The sequence below is a fragment of the Heterocephalus glaber genome, unplaced genomic scaffold (assembly GCF_053883595.1).
Source record: "Heterocephalus glaber isolate CG9 unplaced genomic scaffold, H.glaber_assembly_v1.0 deba00001532, whole genome shotgun sequence".
NCBI lineage: Eukaryota > Metazoa > Chordata > Mammalia > Rodentia > Bathyergidae > Heterocephalus > Heterocephalus glaber.
Window position 1 is genome coordinate 5,652,911 of NW_028258330.1, and position 26,469 is coordinate 5,679,379.

The following is a 26,469-nucleotide window of genomic DNA, read 5'->3' on the forward strand; positions in this document are numbered from 1 at the left end:
TGTCACACCTTGCAATCCATCCTGTGCCTAATTTTTTTTTTTTTAGGCCTGTGCGGGTGGTCAGTAAATTCAGGTCTAGTCATCATGAGGTGGGGCCCTTGCTAGATTTTCCATGCTGGAGGTGGAAGGGATCACTCGCCCATTTTATTCCCATCCTTTGGAAACCCTTCCCTCCCACTACTTGAGCCGGTGAGTCACTTCCTCCTGCCAGCCTCTCAACTTCTTCCCTGGCCCAGCCCAGGCCAGGCCCTCTCTGGAGGACTGGATCATTGGGTACGAAGGGGGCTCGAAGCAACAGAAGAGGAGAGAGGGTCCCTGTGCTCTGACTCCGCCAAGTGTCGGATTCTGGGTTCAGCATTTTTTCCTTTTCATCTGCAACCACCCTAGGACAGAAACTCCCATAGAAGGTGCAGCTGCTTGCGGGTTTCATTTATGACTCATGGAAATTTCTCAAATGATAAACATTAGCTCGACAGGAGCCTGACCTAAGAAACACTGCCAGACCAGACGCCATGGTTACAAGGAACAAGAAGAGCATATTCAACAAATAAACTGCAAATAGGCTTCCAGGCTCCCCAAGAAAAAAAGAGCAGAAAGTGAGGGCGGGAGTCTGAGCTGCCCTCACTGGCTCTGTCCCAGTTTCCAGAGGCCAGAAACTTCCCGAGCTGGCTGTGGGGTCTTCCAGGCCCAAGACATTGCAAATGGTGTGGGTGGATACTTACCCCACACTCTCTGGGGCAAGTATAAGGAGGATACTTTACCAACCCTAAAACTGTAAAAATTAATGAGGGCAAAAATGAAAGTATTTCCCTTCAGGAAAGGGGGGGTGGTTACGATAGTTTCCTTGCTGAGTAAAAATATCCCTCCCTGTTGTGGAGAAGAAGCTAGGAATACTGGGAAGGTATTACGATTCTAGAATCTTATTTCAGAGAAAAGTTAAGAGTGTGGGCCATAAACGTTGTTGAGGGCCTCCTGAATCAGGTTTTCATTTGTCATGAAATACAGTTAGCATTACTGTAAACTTCCCATCAGCTGATTTTATTTTCTAGAGAAAATCTGATATGCTAATCATCACACCCAATGAAAAGACTGGTTGCCTTCTCTTTCGGTGTGAATAATCCTCAAGGAAAACTGATAAAGAGCAGCTTCAGCTTCAGCCTGCCCTGCTTGCTGCTGGTTTATCCTGTCTGACTGCGACTGGTCAATAGAGTGGCATTAAATGATTAGCTGTGTTCTTTAGGATTGCACTTGTGTGCACACACGCATGCACACATACTATATAGTTTGGAGTGATGATAAGCTCATAGTAAGAAGAATAAAACAGAATGAGAAAAGTCTCAGCAACAATTCTTATTTAATTCTTATTTAATTCTTTAATTTTTAATATTTATTTATTGAGCTACTGGGGATGAAAACTGGGGCCTACTCGATGCTAGGCAAGGACTCTACTACTGAGCTACATCCACAGCCTAATTTTTTATTTTTAATTGGCACATAACTATATATTTATGGGGTATATTTTAACACATGTATGCATTGTATAATGATCAAATCAGAATATTTAGGTTACATATCATCTCAAACACCTATTGTTTCTTTTTAAAACAAAGTTACACTTAGTTCAGGCTGACCTTGAACTCACTATGTAACCCCGGCTAGCCTCGAATTCATGGTACTCCTCCTGTCTCAGCCTCCTAAGTGCTGGGAATCCAAGCATGCACCACTATGGCCAGTCTCTCATTCCTTTATAAGGAAGAACATTCAGAATTCTGTTCTAGCTATTTAGTAATGTACAGTTGCTAACTGTAACCACCCAGTGTAGCAGCCCATCAGAGCTCCCTCCTTCCTTCTCCGGGTCACTTTGCAGGCTCACCAAGTTCCCCACTCTCCTCTGCTACCCACTGTGCTACTCTACTCCCATGAGATCAGCTATTTAGACTCCCAAACCAGCGCGACTCTGTAGCATTTGTGCTTCTGTGTCAGGGTATACTGCTGTTCAAATGACCCAGCTAAAGGAGGCAGGACCCCAAACAGGATTTTCTCCGTGTACGAGGCTGTGCCCATGACCCTCTCGCAACCACTGGAGGCTGTGAGGCCGTGTGGGGACAGATCGGCCGGGTAAGACTCTGGGACACTGGAGGAAGGCTGGGGACAGTGACAGGGAGGGGCCACTCACAGGCTCGTGCAGAGAAGCGCGGTACCCGCAGCTCGTAACACTTGCAGGAAGGGCCGAGCAAAAGACACCGCCTCCCGTTGCCCTTTGACCCCGCCGCCGGGAAGCGGAGCTCGGGTTTCCGCAGAGAAACTGCCAGCTCCAGATTAATCAGAGAGATGCGCTGGGGCGGGCGCTGGCGGCCAGCCTCAGGAAGTGGGACTGACTCCCTGGGGCGCCGGGCTCTGCGCTCCTTCCCTGGGCTGCCGGCTCATCTTATATTAATCAGCGCTGCAACCTGACAGGGACGGCGGGGCGTTGGCAGGAGTGTTCCTGCAGGTAGCCAAGGTGACACTATCAGCCACAAGGCAGCAGTTGGGATGGCTCTGGCCGGAATGCCATGCTACTGCCAAGGCAGAACGCTGGGCCCCAGCCAGGACATGGCTGGGCCTGGGCCGAGCTGCTGGTGGAGCCACATGCAGAAGAGTCATTTCAGAGTCGTCTTGGTACTTTTTCCCCCCTGGTTATTAAAAGTTACAGCTGGATAAGAACCAAGATGTATCATGCAAAGGTACAAGTACCCAATGATAAATGTAAATGTATTGTATACTAAAATGTTCCAATAAAAGAATCTAAGGAAAAAAAAAAAAACCTTACAGGTGGGTGTGGTGGCTCCTGCCTGTAATCTCAGCTACCTGGGAGGCTGAGGCAGGAGGATCATCACACTTTTGGGCTTGACCTGAGCAGTATGATGAGATTATGTCTCAAAATAAAAATTTAAAAAGGGCTGGGGATGTAACACAGTGGTTGAGCCTTTCCCTAGCATGTGTGAGGCCCTCAGTTCAACTCAATGCTGCAAACAGAAACAAAACACACACAGGCTTGTAGGGAAAATCTGAAAATTTCACCTTTTAATCTAATGATTTAAAAAGTGTTTTGTGTTTTTTGTTTGTTTTTGCTTTTTTGAGACAGTCTCGCTATGTAGTTCAGGCTGTCCTTGAACTCACTATGTAGCCCAAGGTGGCCTCAAACTTGCAGCAATCCTTCGGCCTCAGCCTCCTGAGTGCTGGGATTATAGGATGTGCCATCACACCCAACTAAAAGTGGTTTTTATATTAAAAAATTAGTTATATACATTATTGAGAAACACCTCCTTATTAAAAAAAAAAAAAGCAAAACCTCTGTATAGAAAAACTTCACTTTCATGCCCCTGTAATTCTTTTCCCCCTCACCCAAATTAAACCTTATCGTTGTTAGACATTTACAGAACACAGCCTGGACTATTTCCTTCCTGACTTTGGCCTGTACATTTACACATACAGGTACACACACACACACACACACACACACGCACACATGCACACACAAACAAACTCTAGATGGTTGGGTGGATGGATGGATAGATGGATGGATGGATGTTGAGTTCTGGGCTCCTTTCCTGTAAATATGACACCATGTTCCATTAGCCTCTTTCACTAGCAGTGTATCTTGGGCACCTTTCTTCAGCCTTCCTTGCAGATCTGCCCCATTCTTTGCCCGGCTGTCTAGGGTTCTGTAGGAGGAGTGCATCATAGTGAATTTGTCCCTTTACCTTACAGGGGGAGATTTGGTGGCTTCCAATGACAAGTAGAATCGCAGTCGGCCTCCCTGCATGGGCCTCTGTGCACCCTTGCCCACACTGGACAGCCACCTACTTATATTTTGTCAACCTAATGCATGAAAAATGTGTCTCACTCTTGAATTTGCAGTTTCCTGATTACTGCCGTTGAGCATATTTTTGAATGTTTTTCCAACTTCCTCTTCTGTGGAATTCATTGTCACATCCTGCTGGAGTTTACTTTTGTCTTTGTCTCTGATTTTACATGTTCTGATTATTAATCCCTTTTTCTGCATATGTGAAAAAGATATATTTCCTAGTTGTTTTCTACCTTTTAACTTTGAATATATTGTCTTTTATTAAGTTTTAATGATGTTAAACATGTTAAATGATCACTTTTGTTTGGATATATGTATGTATGCATGGATGTTTGTTTTTATTTTGGTTCTGGGGATTGAACCCAGGACCTTCCCTGTACTAAACACACACTCTACAACTAAAGGACACCCCCAGCATGATAATGTTCTCAAAAGATAAATTTGATAATCATTTTATGGTGACTGTTTCACTTTAAATTTTACTTAGGAAGACTTTTTCTACCACCAAGATTTTATTTGGACTTAATTTTATATACTATGAGGTATATCTAATTTTATTTTTTTCTTACTTGTATATCCAGTTTTCCCAGAACTGTTTGTCTAACTAGTCTTTTCCTCATAGTTATAAAATATCATTTTTATTATTAGTTTAATCCCTTTCTAGACAGGCCCATTGAAGTCTATTGCTTATTCAATTTTTCCACCAATTTTATCATTCTCATACCAGATACTACCTTTTTAGTTACTCGAAGTTTATAGTGTATTTTAAATATTTTATAGGCCCTCTTAAAAATTATCCTTAGTTAAAAAACATTATCCTTGGCTGGCGATTTAGCTCAGTGGTTTCACTGCCTGCTGCACAAGCGCAAGGACCCAAGTTCAATCCCCGGTACCAAAAAAAAAAAACCAAAAAAACAAAAAACATTATCCTTAGTAATCATACCTTTTTCTCTACCATATGAATTTCAGAATTAGTTGTGAAGTTCTGTTTTTAAAAAACCCTGGTGGCATTTGGTTGCTATTGCATTGTTTTTCATAATCAATTTGTGGGGAATCTGTATAATTATATTAGTTCTTCCTATGAACATGGCATATTTCTGTTACTGTTTAGGTCTTCCTTTGAGGCCCTCGCTAAAGTTTTATACTTTTTTCCATGTAGAGTCTATGAATTATTTTAAGGTATTTTATGGTCTTATTAATTATATTTTATAATTAATAATTGCTTGGGTCAAGGCAAGCACCTGATTTTTTTTTTTTTTTTTGTATCAGGGATTGAATTTAGGACCTTACACTTTTGAGGCAGGTGGCGGCACCACTGAGCTAAATCCCCAGCCCTGCCCCTGATTTTTGACATTAGTCTTATAACTAATCATCTTGCTAAATCCTCACTAATTCTAGTACTTTTTCACTAAATTTTCTTAGATATTTTGAGAGCAGTGTCATGTAAGCTATAAGCTGTGACAGTTCCCTTTCTCTGCTTTGAATTCTTATGGCTAAATTCTAATTCTTGTATTTGCATGGATTGGTTTTGACGCGTGATGCAAATAGCAGAGATGAGAGTGGGCTACCTCGCCTTATTCCCTCCTGTAGTGGAAAAGCGGATAACATTTTGGCACATCTTATGTCCTCTGCATCAGGCTTCCCTCAGATAATCCTTCAATGAGACAAGGAGGTTTCTTTTTTTTTCTTCAAGATGTTTTCTTATCCTATTTTCCTAAGAGCTTTCATCACTAGTGGGTATTCAGCTTTATTAAACATTTTGGAGATGCCACAGGAGTTTTCCTTCTTTAATTTGCTAACATAGTAAAAGAGATGAGTAGATTTTCTGTTATTGACCCATCCTTGCCCATGATACATTCTGCTCAGACATAGGGTGCGATCTCTTAACTCTATGTTAATGGCTTATTGGTCATTTATTTAGAATCTTTGCATTTATTTTCAAAAATGAGATAGGCCTATATTTTGTTTCGGTTTTATGTTTGTGATATCCTGGGCCACTTTTGACTGCCAGATAAACAATAAGTTGGGCCTATTTCCTCCTTTTCCTTTGCTCTGAACACATCATTAAAGGCAAGACTTAGTTTTACCATTAAGCTTTGATAGCATTGGCCTAAAAAACCATCAGATCTTAACCTGATTTAAACATAGACCCAACTTGAATTACCCTTAAACTAACTTTAATATCTTCATCTATAGGTGTTATTTTACTCAAATTATCTATTTTTAGAGTGAACATGTCTTTTTTTCTAGAAAATCACACACATCCTATGTAGATTTTAATTTGGGGGATATAATACTGTACTTGGCATTTCCTACTCCCTCATACTAAAAGCATGTCACCTATAGCTGTGGTTTTCTCACCTTTTTCACCAAATATAATTAAATTGTGACTTCTCTTGTTTTGTTCATGCTTACCATCATAAATATTTGTATATTTCTTTTTAAATCAGTCTTTTCAGAGATCCCAATTTTATTATTTTTAAAATTTTTTTTGGTACTGGAGATCGAACTCGGGTCCTTGCCCTTTCGAGGCAGGCGATAGAACCAGTGATGGAAATCCCCAGCTGAGATCTCAATTTTATTTTCCAGTTTTGTGTGTGTGTGTGTGTATCAGGGATCGAACTCGGGACCTTGCACTGCCAGGCAGGCGGTAGAACCACTGAGCTAAATCCCCAGCCCCTGAGATCCCAATTTTAACTGATACAAGATCTCTACTTAAAATCTGAGAGGCAGCCAAGCATGGTGGAACACACCTGTAATCCCAGCACTCTGGGAGGCTGAGTCAGGAGGATCACAAATGGGCAATTAAGTGACTTAACAGGACCCTTCCTCAAAATAAGAAAAAAAAATAAAAAAGGAAGCAAAAGTGCAGAAGCCCTGGATTCAGTCTTCAATATCACACACACACACACACACACACAGAGGCATTGATGATTAGCCTATCTAAAATAGTTTGCCATTCCACCCCACTGTCTATCCTTTCCCTGTTATGTATTTTAAAGTTGCTTGTCAGCAACTAAAATGTGTATTTGTTTGGTTAATCTATTGACTCTTTACACTCAACAGAATATACACCCTATATGACCACAAGTATTTGACATTTTCTTTGCTAAATTGTCAATTAATTTCTAGAACTTTACTTAGCACATAAAAAGGCACTATATATTTGTAGAAGTGATTAAAGTAATCATTGTTTCATTGAAGGATTCTTCTATCTACCCTATCAGTTTTATTTTCTAGGGGTTCATCTGGCTTGCTGAACTTGGCATTTCACTCTCATAGATTCTTTTCCAAGTGTTCCTGAAACCGCTTTTGCTAGTGGCTCTAAGTAGCCTCACACTTGTCATGGCTGGCCTGGACCTTAACCATCCCCCAGAGCCCTGTGCTTAGAGCTCATGGGAGGGGGCAGGGCCTGCCAGGAAGAATTGAGGTCACTGGGTTGATATCCCAGCCCTGTCCTCTCTCTTTGCCTCCAGGCCACCATGAGACAAGCACCTTCACCTGCCCAGGTGCCCTACCCATGATGCTCTGCCTTGCCACAGGCCCCACAACAACAGAGCCAATGACTGTGACTGAAACCTCTGCAACCATTAGCCAAAATAAACCTCTCCTCCTTTAAAGTTGATTTATTTCAGGTATTTGTCACAGACACAGGAAGCTGTGACCTGCTGAGTCCAACTGTCCTGCTGGTCATGACCTCACGTGACCTGCTGAGTCCAACTGTCCATTCTTACTCCTCCTCTCACTCCACATAATCACCTCTTCTGAGAAATTTTACTCCCAGAATCCTCAGTTCCCAGAATCCCATGCTCTTGGTGATTTCCCACTTACCATCTGGCTGCTCTTTTTTAGCCTCCTTCATTGAGTTTTTCACATCTCCTGGTCTCTAATCCCCAGAGTGCCCATCCTTGGCTTTTAACCTTCTCTCCACCATTTGTACTTCATTCCTTGGAATTCTGATTCCATTTCATGATTTTAAATATCAGCTTTCTGCTTGTGACTCCTAGATTTTTATCTTTATCCTTGACCTCTCTCCAGACCTTCAGACATGCAGATCCAACTGTCCACTCAGCATTTGCTCTTGGAGATTTGACAGACATCTCTTTTTACCAGGAGTACATCGAACTTCCAAGATTTTACCCCAAATCTGGGCCACCTCTAACCACACCACCTTGTAAATGGCAACATCCCCTTTCCAGCTGGGCCCGATTCTCCAGGTTTGGCCTTGGCTCCCCTCTTCCTCTCATGCCCCACATCAGAAAATTTTGTCAGTTCCACTTTGAAAACAAACCTAGAATCCATCACTCCTTGCCTCCATTACTACCACCGTGGTCCAACTCGCCATCACCTGTCCATGCTGTGACCTGGTCTCTCTGCCTCTGTGTCCTTGGCCTGGTCATCACCGTGGTCCTGTTAGCTGGCTTGCCTATCACCTCCTTCATGCCTCAGCTTCGATGTCCTGGCCTCACTGGGGCCTTCCCTGACTGCCCAGTCTAACACCACTACATACTCCACTGCTGGATTCCTCTCTGTAGCAGTGACCACACCGCAACCTAGTCTGACTTTCACTTGTTTATCTTACTGACTTTAAAATTTTTATCAACATATAATGTACGTATTGATGGGGCATGGTGGGGTCATTCAGTACATCTGTGTTAGGTGTAATGATCAAATCAGGGTGATTAGGATTTCTGTCTCCTAAAACGCATCATTTCTTTGTACTGGGAACCTCTGAACTCCTCTCTTCTAGTTCTTTAGAAAATAAATCACAAATCATTGTGAACTGTGGTCACTATTCTGTGCTGCAGAACATGGGAGCTCATTCCTTCTATGTAACTGTAGTTTGGTCCCACCTCTCTCAATCCTCCCTTTCCTAATCTCCAGTGACCTCCATCTACCCTCTTCTTATCTTTTTTACTTCCTGTTTTATCCATTTGAATATAAGCTCCAGGAGAACAAACATTTTTATCTTTTTAAAATTTCTATAGTCCAAGGACCAGAAAACATAATAAGTTGTCAATTAAATATTTGCTGAATAGTTAACTAAACAGATTCCACAAAGTGGGCCGAAAGACGTCACGGTGTAGACATGGGGCCCAGGGCAGCAGCTCCCTGCCAGTGTGGGTGCCAAGCCATGGACTACCGATGGCAGAGTGAAGAGTCCAGTGAACCTGGCTCCCACGGCTCTGCCCTGCCAGCCCAGACCACCCCCTCTGCATTCTGGGTTATTGAAAGAATGAACCTGCTGTTATGCCACTGTGGCTGGGTCCTCTTATGCTCACGGTGATACCACTGAGCAGCCCAGAAAGGTCCCTCTGGCCTGTGCTTAGAGAAGAGAGGAGAGCTTGGTGTACAACCCAGGACCCCAATGATTCAAAGGTATGAAATTGAAGAGGATCCTTTCAGGGACAGAGCAAGAGTAGAAAGTGGGAGAAAACCCAGCAGCAAATGGGACACAGAACCAGGAGGGCTTCGGAAGGGAAGTAGGGTACTGAGATCTCCACATAGGGCAGGAACTTGAGAGTATGTCTCCTCTCTTTTTGGTTTTTGAGACAGGGTCTCACTATGTAGTTCAGGCCAAACTTGAACTCACTATGTAACCAAGGCTGGCCTCAAACTCAAAGTAGTCCTCCTGCCTCAGCCTCCTGAGTGCTGTGACTACAGGTGTGTGCCACCACACTCAGATGAGAGGGTGTCTCCTTGGTGAGTCCTGCTTTCCCTGTGAAGTAGCAGGTGTGTGCACTCTGGGGCTAATTTGGTGGCCCCAGATGGCCAGGCAGATGTTGCTGTGATGGCGTTTTATGGAGAGGATGCATTTAGGTACAGCAGGGTGCTAGCTAATGTGGAGGGCCTCATCTAATCAGGTGGAGGACCTACCTGCAGAAATTGATTCTCAGAGAAGAAATCTCTGACATAGAACCCTGCCTGGGTTTCCAGACTGTGGGCCTGTCACATGAACTTCCGACTCCAGCAGCTCTGATCAGAATCGCCAGCCTGCCCCATACATTTCAAACTTGCCTTTCCCCATAATCACTTGGGCCAATTCCTTAAAGTCACACTCCCCTTTCTCTCATCTGTCATTTATCTTATTGGTTTTCTTACTTACTTCTTTGGAGTACTCTGATTCACCAGTCATTGTGAGTATGGAAGTTCACAAATTGGTCTTGTGTCCTGGAAATAGAACTCCTAGATCAAAGTTTGTGAGCTATTTAAGGACTGCATATTGCTGATTTGCTTTCTAGTGATGCAATATCATTGTGTATCCTGAGGGTATGGATGTCCAGGCCCATCAGGCCACAGGACGTTAGGTAGGCAGGTGCGATCTCATTCACGACCAATGTTTGTTAGGAGGTAATTTTACATTTTACATTTGTGACGTTTTGATGAACATTTTTCCCATGTTTTGACAATCAATATGCCTTCTTCAAACTTTACCATTTCATACCAGTCTATAAAACAACTGATTGGTTTTGAAACATAGGCCACTTAGCTACAGGTATTTTTCATTTGATGAAATCAACAATAGACCCTATAATTCTCAGCTGCTTCTATCTTTTGCTCACATTTCTATTGAATATATTCTTCTTATTGATTTGTAATCATTCTGCATGTAGCACTTTGTCTTCCATCTAATGTGAAAAATTCCCCCCCGTGTTTTGATTAACCTTTATTTTTTTAAAATTTTATTTTATTGGTACATTTTAGGTATACAATATAATGACATTCATCATTGGAAATTTTCACCTTTCCATAATCTTTCTTGGTTCTTATTTTTCCCCCCTTCCCCTCCCTTCCCTTCAACCCCTCCATCCCTCCCTATTTACAAAGACTTTGTTTCCATTTTTTCATTTTTTCATATTAATTCCATTCCCTTCTTTCCTTTCCCCTACTCCTCCCACTTCCCCTTCCCCTTTGCCCCTTTTCTTCCTATTTCACATTATCTATTATACCTTTTAGTCCTTATTTACACTTTCAGTTTCTCACACTAGAGAAACTATTTGGTGTTTACACATGTGTGTCCTATTTATTTCACTTAAGAGTATCACCTCAATGTGCATCCATTTAGCTAAAAATGTCTCTAATTTCTCATTTTTTATGGCTGAGTAGTACTCCATTTTATAAAAAACCTCCACATTTTCAGTCTCCAGTTGATGGGCATTTGGGCTGCTTACAAGTTTTAGCTATTACAAATTGTGCTGCTATGAACATGGGTACATATATATCACTGTGGTATGATTCTTTTAATTCTTTTGGGAAGATACCCAGCAGGGCAATACCTGGGTCAAATGAGACCTCTAGCCCTAGTTCTTTGAGGTATCTCCATACTGATTTCCACAGTGGTTGCACCAGTCTACACTCCCACCAGCAGTGGAGCAGTGTTCCTCTTTCCCCACAGCCCCTCCAGCATTTGTTATTGGTTGATTTCATGATAGCAGCCATTCTTTCTGGAGTGAGGTGGAATCTTAGCATTGTTTTCATTTTCATCTCTGGAATGACCAGTGATGTTGAACACTTTTTCATATGTTTATTTGCTATTTCTACTTCTTTGTCTGAGAAATGTCTGTTCATTTCAGATGCCCATTTTTGAACTGGGTCTTTAAATTTGGGAGGTCTGATTTTTTTAAGTTCTTTATAGATTTGAGATAGTAGACCTTTGTCTGAGGAACAGCAGGTGAAGATTTTTTCCATATTGTGGGTTGTCTCTTCACACTGCTGGTGGTTTCTCTTGCTGTGCAGAAGCATTTTATTTCATAAGAAGAGATCCCACTTGTTAATTGTTTGTGCTAGTTCATGGGCAACTGAGGTTGTGTTCATAAAATCTTTTCCTACACCAATGTCTTCATGAGTTCTACCTAACCTCTGTTCCAGGTGATTGAGCATTTCTATTTTAATATTTAAATCCTTAAACCATTTTGATTTTAGTTTAGTGCATGGTGAGAGATATAGGTCTAGTTTTAATCTTTGGCAAGTTGAAACCCAATTTTTCCAGCACCATTTATTAAAGAGGCTATCTTTCCTCCAGTGAGGGTGTTTGGATCCTTTGTTGAAGATGAGATGACTGAGGGTGTCTGGAGTTGTTTTGGAATCTTCTAATCTGTTCCACTGGTCCTCAGGTCTGTTTCTTTGCCAGTACCATGCTGCTTTTATCACAGTGGCTTTGTAGTATAGTTTCAAGTTGGAGGTTGTGATACCCCCTGCCATGTCTCTGTTACCTAGAATTGCTTTTGCTATTCTGGGTCTCTTCTAGTTCCAAATGAATTTTTGGATTGTTTTCTCAAGGTTCATGAAATATGCTGGTGGGATTTCAGTTGGGATTGCATTGAATCTATATAGCAGTTTTGGAAGTATGGCCATTTTCACTATATTGATCCTTCCTACCCAAGAGCAGGGAATGTCTTTCCATTTTCGGATATCCTCTTCAATCTCTCCTTACAGAGTGCTATAGTTTTCAGAGAAGAGGTCTTTGATTTCTTTCATTAGGTTGATTCCTAGGTATTTCAGTTTTTTGGATGCTATTGTGAAAGGAATTGTTTGCCCTTTTTCTCTCTCAGTGAGTCTGTCCTTGGTGTAGAGGAAAGCTACTGATTTTTGTGTGTTAACCTTGTAACCAGCTACTTGACTGAATTTGGTTATTAAGTCTAGAAGACTTTTGGTGGAGTTCTTGGGGTCTTCTATATAGAGTATCATGTCATCTGCAAATAATGACAGTTTGACTTCTTCATTATTTATCTTTATTCCTTTTATTTCTTTCTCTTGTCTAATTGCCATGGCTAATGTTTCCAGAACTATAATGAACAAGAGTGGTGATAGTGGACATCCTTGTCTTGTTCCTGATTTTAGTGTGAAGGATTTCAGTTTTTGACCATTTAGTATGATATTGCCTGTGGGTTTTTCATAGATGGCTTCTATCAGTTTGAGGTAGAGACCATCTATTCCAATTTTTTGTAGGGTTTTTATCATAAATGCATGTTGGATTTTGTCAAATGCTTTTTCTGCATCTATTGAGATAATCATACGGTTTTTGTCCTTGGCTCTATTGATATAGTGTATTACACTGATTGATTTTCGTATATTGAACCATCCCTGCATCCCTGGGATGAATCCCACTTGATCAGGGTGTATGATCTTCTTGATGATCTTCTGCATACTGTTTGCCATTATCTTATTAAGGATTTTTGCATCTATGTTCATTAGTGAGATTGGCCTATAGTTCTCTTTTTGGGTTGCGTCTTTCTCTGCTTTGGGGATCAAGGTGGTGCTTGCTTTCAGGAATGAATTCGGGAGTATTGGTTTCCTTTCAATTTCATTGAAGAGTTTAAACAGTAGTGGCAGCAGTTCCTCTCTAAATGTCTTGTAGAATTCAGCAGTGAAGCCATCAGGGCCCGGGCTTTTCTTAGTTGATAAGTTTTTAATTACATTTTCAATTTCATTGGTTGATATTGGGTTGTTCAGAATTTTTAGGTCTTCTTCGTTCAACTTTGGTAATTCATATGTATCTAGGAATATGTCCATTTCTTCTTTGTTGTCCATCTTATTGGCATATAGTTTCTGGAAGTAGGTATTGATGATCCTCTGGATTTCTGCTGGGTCTGTTGTAATTTCACCCTTATCATTCCTAATTGCATGGGTTTGGGCCTTTTCTTTCCTTTTTCTGACAAGGTTGGCTAAAGCTTTGTCAATTTTGTTGATTCTTTTGAAGAACCAACTCTTGGCTTCATTGATATTTTTGTATCGTTCTCTTAGTCTCCATTGCATTGATTTCTCCTCTGATCTTTATAATTTCCTCCCTTGTATGAGCTCTGGGATTGTCCTGTTCTTCTTTTCTAGAAGCTTGAGGTGCAGCATCAGGTTGTTTAATTGGGCTCATTCTGTTTTCCTAATATGTGTATTCACTGCTATGAATTTCCCTCGTAAGACTGCTTTCATTGTGTCCCATAGATTCTGATATGTTGTATTGTCATTGTCATTTAATTGAAGGAACTGTCTGATTTCTTCTTTAATTTCCTCTGTGACCCATTGGTTATTCAGCAGTGTGTTGTTCAATTTCCACATGTTTATGAAATTTTTTGAGTTTCTTTTGCTATGGATCTCCAGTTTCATCGCACTATGGTCTGATAATATACAGGGGATAACTTCAATTGCTTTGCACTTACTTAAACACGTTCTATGTGTGAGTATGTGGTCTATTTTGGAGAATGACCCATGTGGAGCTGAGAAGAATGTGTATTCTGATTTTGTGGGGTGGAAGACTCTGTAAACATCTGTTAAGTTCATTTGTTCAAGAGTTCAATTGAGTTCTAGTATTTCATTACTTATTTTTTGTCTAGTTGCTCTATCTATTTGTGACAGTGGGGTGTCGAGGTCCCCCACTACAATTGTATTAGTGCATATATGACTTTTCATGTCTGTTAGTATTTGTTTTATATAGTTGGGTGCACTAGTGTTTGGTGCATAGATATTTATGATTGTCATCTCTTCCTCTTGGATTGTTCCCTTTACAAGGATGTAGTGTCCTTCTTTGTCTCTCTTAATCAGTGCTGGTTTGAAATCTACTTGATCTGCCAAGAGGATAGCTACTCCTGCTTTTTTTCGGGTTCCTGTCACATGGAGTATTGTTTTCTACCCTTTAACTTTCAGTCTATGAGTTTCCTTTTGAATAAAGTGTGTTTCTTGTATGCAGCATATTGTTGGATTTTGCTTCTTGACCCATTCTGCCAGTCTATTTCTTTTGATTGGTGAATTGAGACCATTAACGTTGATAGTTATAACTGAAACATATTGACTTGTCATTGCCGTGACTTTTTCTTTTCGTTGGGTTCTCCCCCTTTACATTTAATTTCTTGTCATGCCAGAAGGGTTCATTCTGCTTTGCTTCCTGGGGTTGTGATCCTCAATGTCTGTTCCTAGGATATTGTGTAAAATTCTTTGAAGTGCTGGTTTGGTATTCACGAAGTTCCTAAGGTGCTCTTTGTCATGAAAGTATCTTATTTCTCCATCAATTTTGAAAGATAGTTTTGAAGGGTACATCAATCTGGGTTGGAGGGTGTTTTCTTTTAGGGCTTGGAATATGTCACTCCAAGCTCTTCTTGCCTTGATGGTTTGTGTTGAGAAGTCTGCTGTGATTCTGATGGGCTTTCCTTTCTACGTAATTTGTTTCCTTTCTCTAACTGCTTGTAGAACTTTGTTCTTCTGTTGTGTTTCTGGAATCTTAACAATTATATGCCTATGTGTAGATATTTTTTGATCAAGGCTATTTGGAGTCCTATATGCCTCACTTACCTGTATGTCAAGCTCTTTTCCCCTGCTTGGGAAGTTTTCTGCCATTATTTCTGTGAAGAGAATTTTTATGTCATCTCCACTTTCTCCTGTTTCTTCATTGAGCCCAATCAGTTTTATGTTATTCTTCTTTGCATCATCTAGCAGCTTCTGGATTGATTTCTCATGTTCCCTTATAATTTTGAAGCAATTTTTCTTTTCCTGGTCACTAATTGCAATCTTATCTTCTGTATCTGAAATTCTGTCCTCACATTGGCTCCTTCTGCTGTGTAGACTTTCAGTGGAGGTTTTCATGTCCTGGAAATCTATTTGCATCTGTTTTATGCATTCCATTTGTTTCTTATGTTAGGATTCCATCATGTTCCTGAGCTGCTCTCTAGATTTATTAATCATGTCTTGCACTAGGGGCACAATTTCTCCTGTTATCTGAGAAATTATTTCTGATTTCATTTTTTCCAGATCCCCTTTTGTTGCCAGTTCAGTGGGTCCAGGTGGTTGAGTATCAGAGTGTTCCATCTCATTTCCCTCTGGGGTTGCTGTAGGTGATCTGGAAGTCTGGTTTTGAGACTTATTTACATGTTTTGTCATTTTGACGGGGGGGGGGGCTGTTAGCACCTGCATGGATTACCGCCTCTGAGCTGGGTGAGGTGAGACAGGAGCCGGGATTAGCGGTAGGGATGGTGACCCAAAAGCCCTTTCCTGTGGGCTGGGAGCAGTGGGAGGGATGGTGGCCGGGAAGCCCCTTCCTCTGGACCAGGAGCAGCAGGACAGAAGGTGGCCCAAAACCCCTTTCCTCTGGGCTGGGAGCAGCGGGATGGATGGTGACCGGGAAGCCCCTTCCTCTGGACCAGGAGCAGTGGCATGGCGGCTCAGAAGCCCCTGCCTCTGGGCCGGGAACAGTGGGACTCAGTACCTTGGTCTGATGGTCTGTTGTCCTCTGCATCTTTGTAGTGTGGAACCAGGTGGCTGCCTTCTGCAGTGGGGTGATTCGGCATCTTCTGCGGGACTCGGGACCTCGGTAGGGCGTGCACAGACCCGCCTGTCTGCAGCGGGCTGATTTGGCCTGTTCTGTGTGACTCAGGACCTCGGTAGGGCGTGGGCAGACCTGCCTGTCTGCAGTGGGCTGATTCGGCCTGTTCTATGCAACTCAGGACCTCGGTAGGGCGTGCACAGACCCGCCTGTCTGCAGCGGGCTGATTTGGCGTGTTCTGTGTGACTCAGGACCTCGGTAGGGTGTGGGCAGACCTGCCTGTCTGCAGCGGGGTGATTTGGCATCTCAATCAGTCTTATGTTATTCTTCTTTGAATCATCTAGCAGCTGCTGGATTGATTTCTCATGGTCCCTTAACAATTTTGAAGCAATTTTTCTTTTCCTGGTCACTAATTTCAATCTTATCTTCTGTATCTGAAATTCTGTCCTCACATTGGCTCATTCTACTGTGCAGACTTTCAATGGAGTTTTTAATCTCCTGGAAATCTATTTGTATCTATTTTATGGATTCCACTTGTTTCCCATGTTGGGATTTCATCATGTTCCTCAGCTCCTCTCTGGATTTATTAATCATGTCTTGCACTATGAGCACAATCTCTGCTGTTATGTGAGAAATTATTTCTGATTTCATTTTTTCCAGATCCTCTTTTTTTTTTTTTTTTTTTTTGGTACCAGGGATTGAAATTGGGGCCTTGCACTTGCTAGGCAGGTGGCAGAACCACTGAGTTAAATCCCTGGCCCCTTCCAGATCCTCTTTTGTTGCCAGGTTCAGGGAGTCCAGGTGATTGAGTATCAGAGTGTTCCATCTCCTTTCCCTTTCGGGTTGCTGTAGGTGATCTGGAAGTCTGGTTTTGAGACTTGTTTACATGTCTTCTCATTTCGATGGGGGGGGGGTACTGTTGGCACCCACAGGGCTCACCTCCTTTGCACTTGGAATGATGGATCCCAGCCTTCCTCTGGGCTGGGAGTGATGGAAATGATGTCCCCGAAGCCCCTTCCTCTGGGCTGGGAATGGAGGAACCTATCTTCACTTTTTTTCCTGTTCTGTTTTCCATGCTCTTCTAGATGTTTTTATGGAATCATTTCTTAATAAATCCTTTACACATCAACTGTCTTCTCAGGGTCTGCTTCAGGAAAGCCAATCTTAAGGCACAGGATCTTACAGTGTCTGTCATACAAAGCCACAGTGAAAACACTCAATTTGAAAAAGACCATGACTGTGATATAATCAGGAAGTTGGGCTAATTCCAAGAGAGCTGGTATAGCAGCGCTAAGTTCCCATTTCTTGATTCTCTGTGTGTGACCAATACTTGGGCTGGGAAACAACAGCAAAGAGAAGCTCCTCTTCATTCAGTGAGCCATTAAGAGTAACTTTCTTATAAGTGTCTTAATTTGATGTTGCTCAAACAAAAGGTGGCGGCGAAGACATGGGATCTTGCCATCCTTGATTAACCTTTAACATTGTTTATGGGTAGGATTTTGATTTGATAGGCAACACAAAAATGTTTGTAACTTATGAAGGAAATTTGTCTATCTCTTTGTTATCAAGCTATGAGGCAATTTTTTTTGGAAATGGTGGCCACATGTAAGGACTTTCTTCTTTTCACACATGATCCAATATGTAACAGATACATTTCCCAGTTTAGAGTGGAATTCATGTTGTTAATTATTGTTAGTATTTGCACCACTGTCTGATGGATAGGGAAAGTTTTAAAATATTATTTGTCTTAAAAACTTGAGTCATTTCAGTTACCATTAGTGTAGCTGCTGAAAGCTTGGAAATTTTTTTTGAAAAATGGAGATGTTTTTCTTTTTCATGATCCCTTAGTTACTGCACAGGACTGTGAAAAATATTTGCTATCCCTTAACTTCAGGTGGTGCATACTGAGGATGAGCTCAAAGCAAAATCAGAGTTTAAACTCCACACTTTATTCCCAACTCTGTGCTGATTTGGCAAGAACTCTCATAAAAGCTTCTTAAAGTCAATTTATTTCTCTCTTAGCATTTCCATCAAACCAGCATAGAGGGACTGCAGGGTAGCTCAATGGTAGAGTGCGTGCTGAGCATGCAAGGCCCTGAGTTCCATCTCCAGCTCTGCAAAATAAAATAAAACAAAAACATAGACTAAACATAGTTTTTTGGTTGTTGCATTATTGTTTCTAGTGGGTTCATCCAGAAAACAGTCTTATCGCTCAAGAACAGGGCTACATTCTGAGAACTATATCGTTAGTTGTTGTCACTGTTGTATGAACACAAACCTAAACAGTGTAGCCTCCTGGACACTTAGGTGTGCACTCTTTCCCTTTCTGTCTGTGGGTGAAAGTGGTCAAAATACATAGTGAATGTTTAAATTTTTAAAAATTTATTACAATAAAAGACACGTAATCTTTAGTCTCCCTTAAAGTACCCTCTTGCTTCAAACACACTTATCCTATTGATCTTTCCACTTTCTGTAGCAGCTCTGGAAGTCCTCTTTCATGAGTGTCTTTATGAGATCTGATCAAAAATGTAGTGAATGCTGGTGCTAAATGCCATCCAACGGAAAGACAGGCTCATAAAGATATGCGGTGTGTCCTCATTCACTTTATTCACCAGATCTGCCACCATGCGACTTCTGGATCTTCCCTGAAGTCAAAATAAGTATGAAAGGTCAACATTTTGGATGAATTCAGGACATTGAGGCAGCCACTACAGTGCAACTAAAGATACTCATGCAAGAAGAATTCCTGAAGTGCTGCAGAAAGTGGCAAGAATGATAGGATAAATGTGTTTGAAGCAAAGGAGTGTATTTTGAGGGGGATAAATGGCAATGTGTCTCTTCCTGTAATAAATTTAAAGCATTAAATATTTATGATTTTTTTATCACACCACCTTTATGTGTGTGTATATGTGTGTGCATGTATCATATTCTATTCCTGCAGCCATGATGATGAACAAAGCAACATAAGAGTTCATCAAGTGTAGGAGAAAATGATGTAAAAGGAGAGGCAGATGCTGCCAGTGTGACATACTGCTTTACAGTAAACTTTATAAGTAGGGGTGCACTCCAAAATAACAATAAAAACTATAATATAGTTGTGTCCATTAACTTTCCATTACTGTGACAAAATGTCTGAGATCATAACCTATCAAGAGGAAAGATCTATCCTGGCTCAAAGTTTCAGAGGTTTTGGTCCATGGTCGGCTGCCCCAATGCTTTGGGTTCTGAGATGAGGCAGAACATGGTGGTGGGAATGTGTGGTGGAGCGAGGTGCTCAGCTCACGGAGACCAGGAAGCAGAGAGAGAGGAAGAGGAGGAGCTGGGGCCCAGTGTCCTCCTCAAGGGCACCCCCAGTTCCCCAACTGCATCCCACCAGACCCCACCTCCCAAGCCTTTGGGGCACATTCAAGGTCCAAATTATACCAATAGTCAATTCAGAACCCAATAGCAGGCACACATGATTGCTATCAAGCCTTAGGCACTGTGTGTCATTATTATAGAAACATGCTGTACTTTGTGTGGCTGGCAGGGCAGTTGGTGTGTGTACACCAGCATCAAGACAGACAGGTGAGTAATGCATAACTCTGTGACATTAAGATGGCTATGGTAGGAATTTTTCAGCTCTGTTATAATCTGAGGAGACTGTGGTCATGTGTGCAGCACATGGCATCACCTACAGGAGCTCCAATCTCTGACAACCATGAGGCCAGGCTATGTCGATGCTGCTGAGGTCCTTCCCATGTCCTCACTCTCAGCTCTGCTCTCTAAGGGTGGCTCCCCTGAGCCACCTGCCACTCTCTGTCACATGGGTGTCATGGACGCCCTCAGGAGCATCCCTCCACCAGGAATGGCCAGGGACTAGCATCTATGTACCCACCCTCTGCAGCCCCTGGCTGGGATATCTATCGTGTACTCTGCTCTGTTGCCTAGAGTGCGATGGATAGTCATTATGGCAACAGTCCCATAGTTGCCTGTCTTCACCGTTCCTCTCCTGGGGTCCTGGGGTCACATCCCAAATACACTGCTGATACTGGAACCTTTGTCTCAGGGGCTGCTTCTGAGCAGGTCTCCAAACAAAGACAAGTGTTTCCACATACACCAGGCCACATGCAAAAATGATGGCCAGTATTTATCAAGCATGCACTGTGTGCCAGACATCTTTCTAAGCACATTATTTCAGGCACTGCTGTCACCTCCAGTGTGCACCTTAGGCAGGTGAGCCTTAGAGAGGGTAGGTATCTCATCTGAGGTCACATAGCGACTGGGTTATGAAGGATTCCAACCTGGACTCTCTAACTCAAGTGCCCATGGTTTCAGTCACCCTATGTCCTATGAGATACCATATCAAGTTACTGCAAATATCTTCCCTGGTACATATTTAATAGGCTTTGGAGAGCGTTTTGCTGATAGGTGAGCTAATAGATCTCTTCATAATCTATCAGCAGTAATAATGTTGCCTAACTGGGCTGTCCGTGTTTACCTGCTGAAATCTGAGTCACACTTAAGAAGCTTTCCTTTTTCCAACCACATCAAGACGTTCAGATTTCTTCCCTCATGACTCTTCTAAAATACACATCTGTCTTTGCAGTAACCACAATTCCTGCTGTTTTTGTTAAAACTAGACTCCCAGCTTAAAATTTATTGCATGATAAATAAAGATCACCATTTATGCTCCAATAACTGGTCAAATGGTCTGTGGTAGATTTTTTTTTTTTTTTTTTTTTTTTTTGGTACTGGGGATTCAACTCAGGTCCTTGTGCTTGTGCAGCAGGTGGTGAAACCACTGAGTTAAATCCCCAGCCTGGTCTGTGGTAGATTTTGATGCCGCATGAGGTGTGCTCATCTCTGATTTGGGAGGCAAGATGTCACAGATTCTGAATGATCCGTATGTGAACTGAAACACTCTTCTAACTGCTGGTCTTGTCCAGTTTTTCCTTTGTTACAAGGCAAAATATTATGTTCTCCTCTTGGTTCCACTGTGTGCCTTCAGGAGTAAAACAAGTGTTTTGTGGTTCCTAGAAAATGTTATAAAATTGTTTCCCAAGTTAGGTCACTACAGTTTCAACATTTTTGTTTTGATAGAAGACTTGGCCAAAAACAACGGAGCAGATGGTTAGCCATTATTTGGAGGGGGGGGGGGAGGTCTTGAGATTAGCCAGGGGTTGCTGTCTCCCTTTCCACTAAAGTAGACAAAATTCTTCCAGCTGGACCTGAGCTATTTTTGAGATACAACTCTCTCTCTCTCTCCCTCTGTCTCTCTCTCTTTTAATAGAGATATACTTAGTTTGTTGGCTGACTTCCCCAGGTTTTGAAATTGCCCCACAAGATTTTGGAAAGCATTTTAGCTTTATAAGGCAAGATATCATAAATTAATTTTCAGAAACTTCTTGAGCCAACTTGCAATAAAAACAAACCACATTCTCAGGCTATTGACTCTAATTTTAGTCTCATTTAAAAAAAAACCTAGGCGTTTAAATTTAGGGTAGCGTTTAAAATATACCTGGGAGAGCTGATTCTCTTCTCTGAGCTTGCAGACACCAGGCAAAGGACACCAAAAGTCTCTTCTGGCTGTCTCAGCCACCAGGAAGCTGGTACAGGTTCACGGGTAACACGATGTCAGTGTTTAACAATTGCACAATTGACCTGAAGTTTTGGTCAGTTCCAGGGATGTGAAGACCCCTACTCTGGCTGATTTCAAGTGACAGATGAGGCACCAAACTAGCTGGCAAGATCCCTGAAAGCTTAAAAAGGGGCTCCCATGAGCTCCTAAGTGGCAGCTCAAGGACAATACTGCGGGAGACTCTGCCAAACGGTGCCACAGTGCAGGCTGGGGACCCATGGGTTGCTATTCTGTGGTGCCTGCAACTGACCTTAGGTGTTACGAGGACAGCATGTTGCAAACCCTGGCAGAACGGCACTTTTAGACTTTTAGATCCATTGTTCATTAGCAACTGTCTCAGTCTGTTTTCTGAAGCTGTAGCAGAATACCTGAGGCTGGGGAATATATATGGTTTTATATATATATATATGGTTCATATATATATATGATTTATTTTGGCACACGGGATTTTCTGGTTTGGTTTTGTTGTTGTTTGTCTTTTTGGTTCTGGGGATTGCACCCAGCCTCTGGTTTACAGTTCTTTTATTGTTCCGTATTATTACTCTGAGACAGGATCATGCACCTAAAACCTCAAGTTACCTTGGGAAAGTAACGTATCTTGGGAAAATTCAGTCCAAAATACCCCCTCTAATTGTCCTTGCCAAGCTGTACAGTTGGGGTCACTGGGGACAGTGCCCAGGCCTCTTAGAGACAGGGGCCCTCACAGCTCTGTGGCCCGCCTTCAGACTGCTGTGTTCAGCAAAGACCGACCACAGAAGAAAATAAGCAACCAGAATTGGCCTGGGCGCTGTCCTTTGGAATGGTTTTGCTTTTAGGTTTACATCCGCAAAGCCGCAGGCTTTGAGGCTGCCTGGGAAGCCTCTTTATTATCTATCACTTAAAGACATCTCTTATTGTTTTTCATCTTCTTAAAATAGAAAGCTCTTTCCCAAGGAATTAATTTTTTTCTTTTCACGAGTCTTGTAACTACAGTTGTTCTGCTGACTGGTGCACTGTTTTCCTTCTTAATGAATGTGTTTTTGTTCTGTCCCTACATATTTCCTTTATTGATGAAAGATGGCCTAAACCCTGCCATCACAGGGAACGGCAAAGGAAATTTCAGTTTGGGGCTGCTACTAAATTCGCCTCTTCCCTTTGAAACAGCCCACTCAGCAAATGTGGACTGAGTAGGCCAGGCTGCTGTGGGGCTACTAAAAATCTTTGCAGGGGCTGGGGATTTAGCTCAGTGGTTCTGCCACCTGCCTCACAAGTGCAAGGTCCTGAGTTCAATCCCCAGTACCAAAAGAAAAAAAATCTTTGCAGAGCTTCAATTTTGGTCACACAGTATCCAACCTCCCATTTAAAAGATGTGAGATGAGAGCCAGGTATGGCGGTGCATACATGTAATCCCAACACTGTGGAGGCTGAGGCAGGAGGATCACAAGTTCTAGATCCACCTAAGGAATTTAGTGAGACTCTGACTCAAAATAAAAAATGAAAAGGGGTGGAGATGTAGCTCAGTATGAAGACCATGGGTTCATTCTCCAGTACTGGGGAAAAAAAGTTGCAAGACGACTCTCCCAACAGTAACAATTTTATCTTGCATTCTAGTTTTTACTAGAGATTTATTCATCCTTCATTTCATTTTCCAGATTCTCACTTTGTACCAGAAGCTTTATAAATGATGAGATGGTCTTTCTGGGACTACTTTGTGTCTAATAGTAAGTAAATGACATACCCAGAGGGCTGGACTGAAGAGGACTTGATGAAGGGACAGTTTCTACTAGGGTTAGAAGGGAAATGGCAATAGCAGGACAGGGCCATTGCCATCCCTGTGCTCGCAGGTGTGGGAAGGAGAGAGACTCGGAGGAGGTGTTTCACTGAGAGGAGTCTTCCTGACCTCCTGCCTGTGACCCCTACTTGCCAAACTCTACAGGAAGCAGAGGACATGGGAGGCAAGTGCAACCATCTGGGGGTTAAAGTGGCATGGAGAAAGGTAGAGGATGGATCAGGGGGACAATGGCAATGAGGAATGAGCAGCATTAATGCCAATCAATGAGGTCAGGGCTAGGTATGTGCACAGGATGGGGCGGAGGGGATGCCTTGGCCAGAGGGTGTCTCAGCCTATGGGGACTCGAGGGCACAGAACTGAAGACCTCCCAGACCCAGATTTGCATATATTAATATGCATGAGGGGCTGGAAGGGGGTGCAAAGGAGTAAGAAAGATGGTGTTTGTTGATCAAGAAGAAAAGCCAGATGACACAAATTTAAGTAAATGGAAGGAGAGGGTGTCAGTAGGAGTCGGACTGCTTGAAGGCAGACAAACAGGGTAATAGCAATGTCTCCTACAGTCCATTTCTGAGTGAGCTGACAAGATAGTTGGAATAGGTCTACTGGTGTTGGAGTAGATAGTCCTTTGCATTTTGGGCAAGACTGTCAAACCATGGCAACTTTCTTTTTTGTTTTGTTTTGTTTTTTGAGACAAGGTCTCGCTATGTAGTTCAGGATGTCCATGAACTCACTATGTAGCCCATGATGGCCTCAAACTCATGGTGATCCTCCTGCCTCAACCTCTCGAGTGCTGGGATTACAGGTGGGCCACCATGCGCTACCAGCATGGTAACTTTCTGTAAACCAACTATTGCTAGATATTTCATCAGAGAGCCTCCCATGGAGTTAAGATCTGAGAGCTGAAGGTGAAGGTTAAGGTATACATACTTCTTATTCCTACTGTACTTGAACACTATTTGCAGAATTTGAAAATGAATGACACCATGGCTTGGGATCCCATCCCTCCCAATTCCACGTCAAAGCTGGCAAGCTGACAAACTTTGGAAGATGGAACACATTCTCTGTGAACTATGCGGTATGATCATAAAGTACGGTGAACGCTGCTGCTTAGAGCCACAGAAAGGCAGGAATCTTCAATGTTGAACCTTGGTGACTGTGTAACAAATTCAACTTGTTCAGTGTGGTCAGTCAGTTGTGAGCTGTGGCTGAGAGAATATGTTGTAGAGTGTGCTGTGAATCACAGACTGCACCCCTCACTGGTGTACATCTGTGTCACTTCAGATTCCAGTGTTCTAAGCACCGTCGTTGAGGGAGATGGAACTGTGTCTGTGGCTGTGTCCTGGGAGCAGGGCTCAGAGAAAAGTGCATCCATCAGGACCCAACACCAAGGTGCTGTGGATCGTGCTCTGTGACCTGGATGGAATTGTGCAGCCGAGCTTGTACCCAGGAATGCTATGGGGACTCTGAATAGGATAGGGGGTTATTAGAGTAAGAAACCGTGTGTGTAGAAAACAGCCTAAGAAATGGCAAACGGTTTCAGCCTCCATCATGACAACTCTCTGAATCACATTATGCTTCTGATGCAGTTATTTTTCTGAGAAACATCATGGTGTGTCCTCATCCACCTTAGTCACTACTTCTGGCACCATGCAACTTTGGGCTCCTTCCCCAAATCAAAATGACCATGAAAGGTCAACATTTTGAATCCATTCAGGACATTGAGGCAGCCATGATGTTGCAACTAAAGACACTCAGGGAAGAGGACTCCAAAACTGCTTCAGGAAGTGGCAAGAATGGCAGGACAAGTGTGTTCACAGGAAGGGGTATAGTGTGAGGGGGATTTATGTCAAGGTGTCTTTTACTGTAATACATTTTTACAAATTTAGACATTCACCATATTTTTTGGCCCTGTCTTGTCATTTAGTCAGTCCTCACTGGTGTCACAGGAAAGTAGATCTGGACTGTAAAACAGTGCATGTTGGGGCCGGGGATTTAGCTCAGTGGTTCCGGCACCTGCCTCGCAAGCGCAAGGTCCTGAGTTTGATCTCCGGTGTCAGAAAAAAAGAAAAAAAAAACAGTGCATGTCCCGATTATCTGTTTAAATCTATGAATGTAAATTTCTATTCGAAATACCTTTCTCATATGTATGACCAGTTCCTTGGGTCCTTCTAGTTGGTACAGAGCAGAATTGGGAACATATTGGGCTGGGGATTTTAGCTCAGTAGTTCTGCAGCCTGCCTTGCAAGTGCAAGGTACTGAGTTGGGAACATCATTTTAGGGGAGGGAAGCCAGTTGGCCAACTGTGGCTTGATCCGCTTGACAGTCCACTTCCAGAAGAGGCTGTGGTTCAGATGTAGGCTGAACCTACTTGAGTTTTTGTTTTGTTTTTGTTTTTTGAGACAGGTCTCGCTCTGTAGTTCAGGCTGGCCTTGAACTCACCATGTAGTCCAAGCTGGATCAAGCTCAAGGCAATCTCCCTGCCTCAGTCTCCCAAATGCTGGGATTATAGACCTGTACCACACCTGGCAGGCTGACCCTTCTTGAGGGTTAGTTTTAAAATTATATCTTAAAGAGAATTACAGAGCAGAAACCTGAACACCATGGCTGGATTTTTGCCCACAGAAATCATAACTGTGAAAGAGACTTCATGTTTGGTCCTGAGGATGGTGCCCACTGGGGAGTGACTCATTTCTGCTTCCTGGAGGTCACTGGTATGGCCACTTTTCATGCAAAGCCAGTGTGACCAGTATGGCAACTCCTCATGTATAACTGGAGTGTCGATGAGTTGGTGTGACAGCGTGTCAGTGACATTCTGAGGCTGTGCCCCATTGTCCCATATTCAGGGACAGTACAAAGCAAGTCCAGATGTGTCTCAGAATCCTGCTGCCATTAACATTGTCACACCATAGTTGTCAATGAAATCCTGGTGGCTGAGGCTGTGAACATCTGGTGAACCACATTTTTTGCATTTTCTTGCCATTAAG

At 42.5% G+C, this 26,469-nt stretch overlaps 1 long non-coding RNA gene across 1 annotated transcript; it reads left to right on the forward strand.

Annotated features, from left to right (window-relative positions):
• The first annotated feature begins 1,982 nt into the window (after window positions 1–1,982).
• On the forward strand, window positions 1,983–24,583 carry LOC147824630 (uncharacterized). Its single transcript, XR_015441952.1, has 3 exons — window positions 1,983–2,118; window positions 23,346–23,414; window positions 24,448–24,583. It is a non-coding gene; the product is annotated as an uncharacterized LOC147824630 (long non-coding RNA).
• Window positions 24,584–26,469: the final 1,886 nt, after the last annotated feature.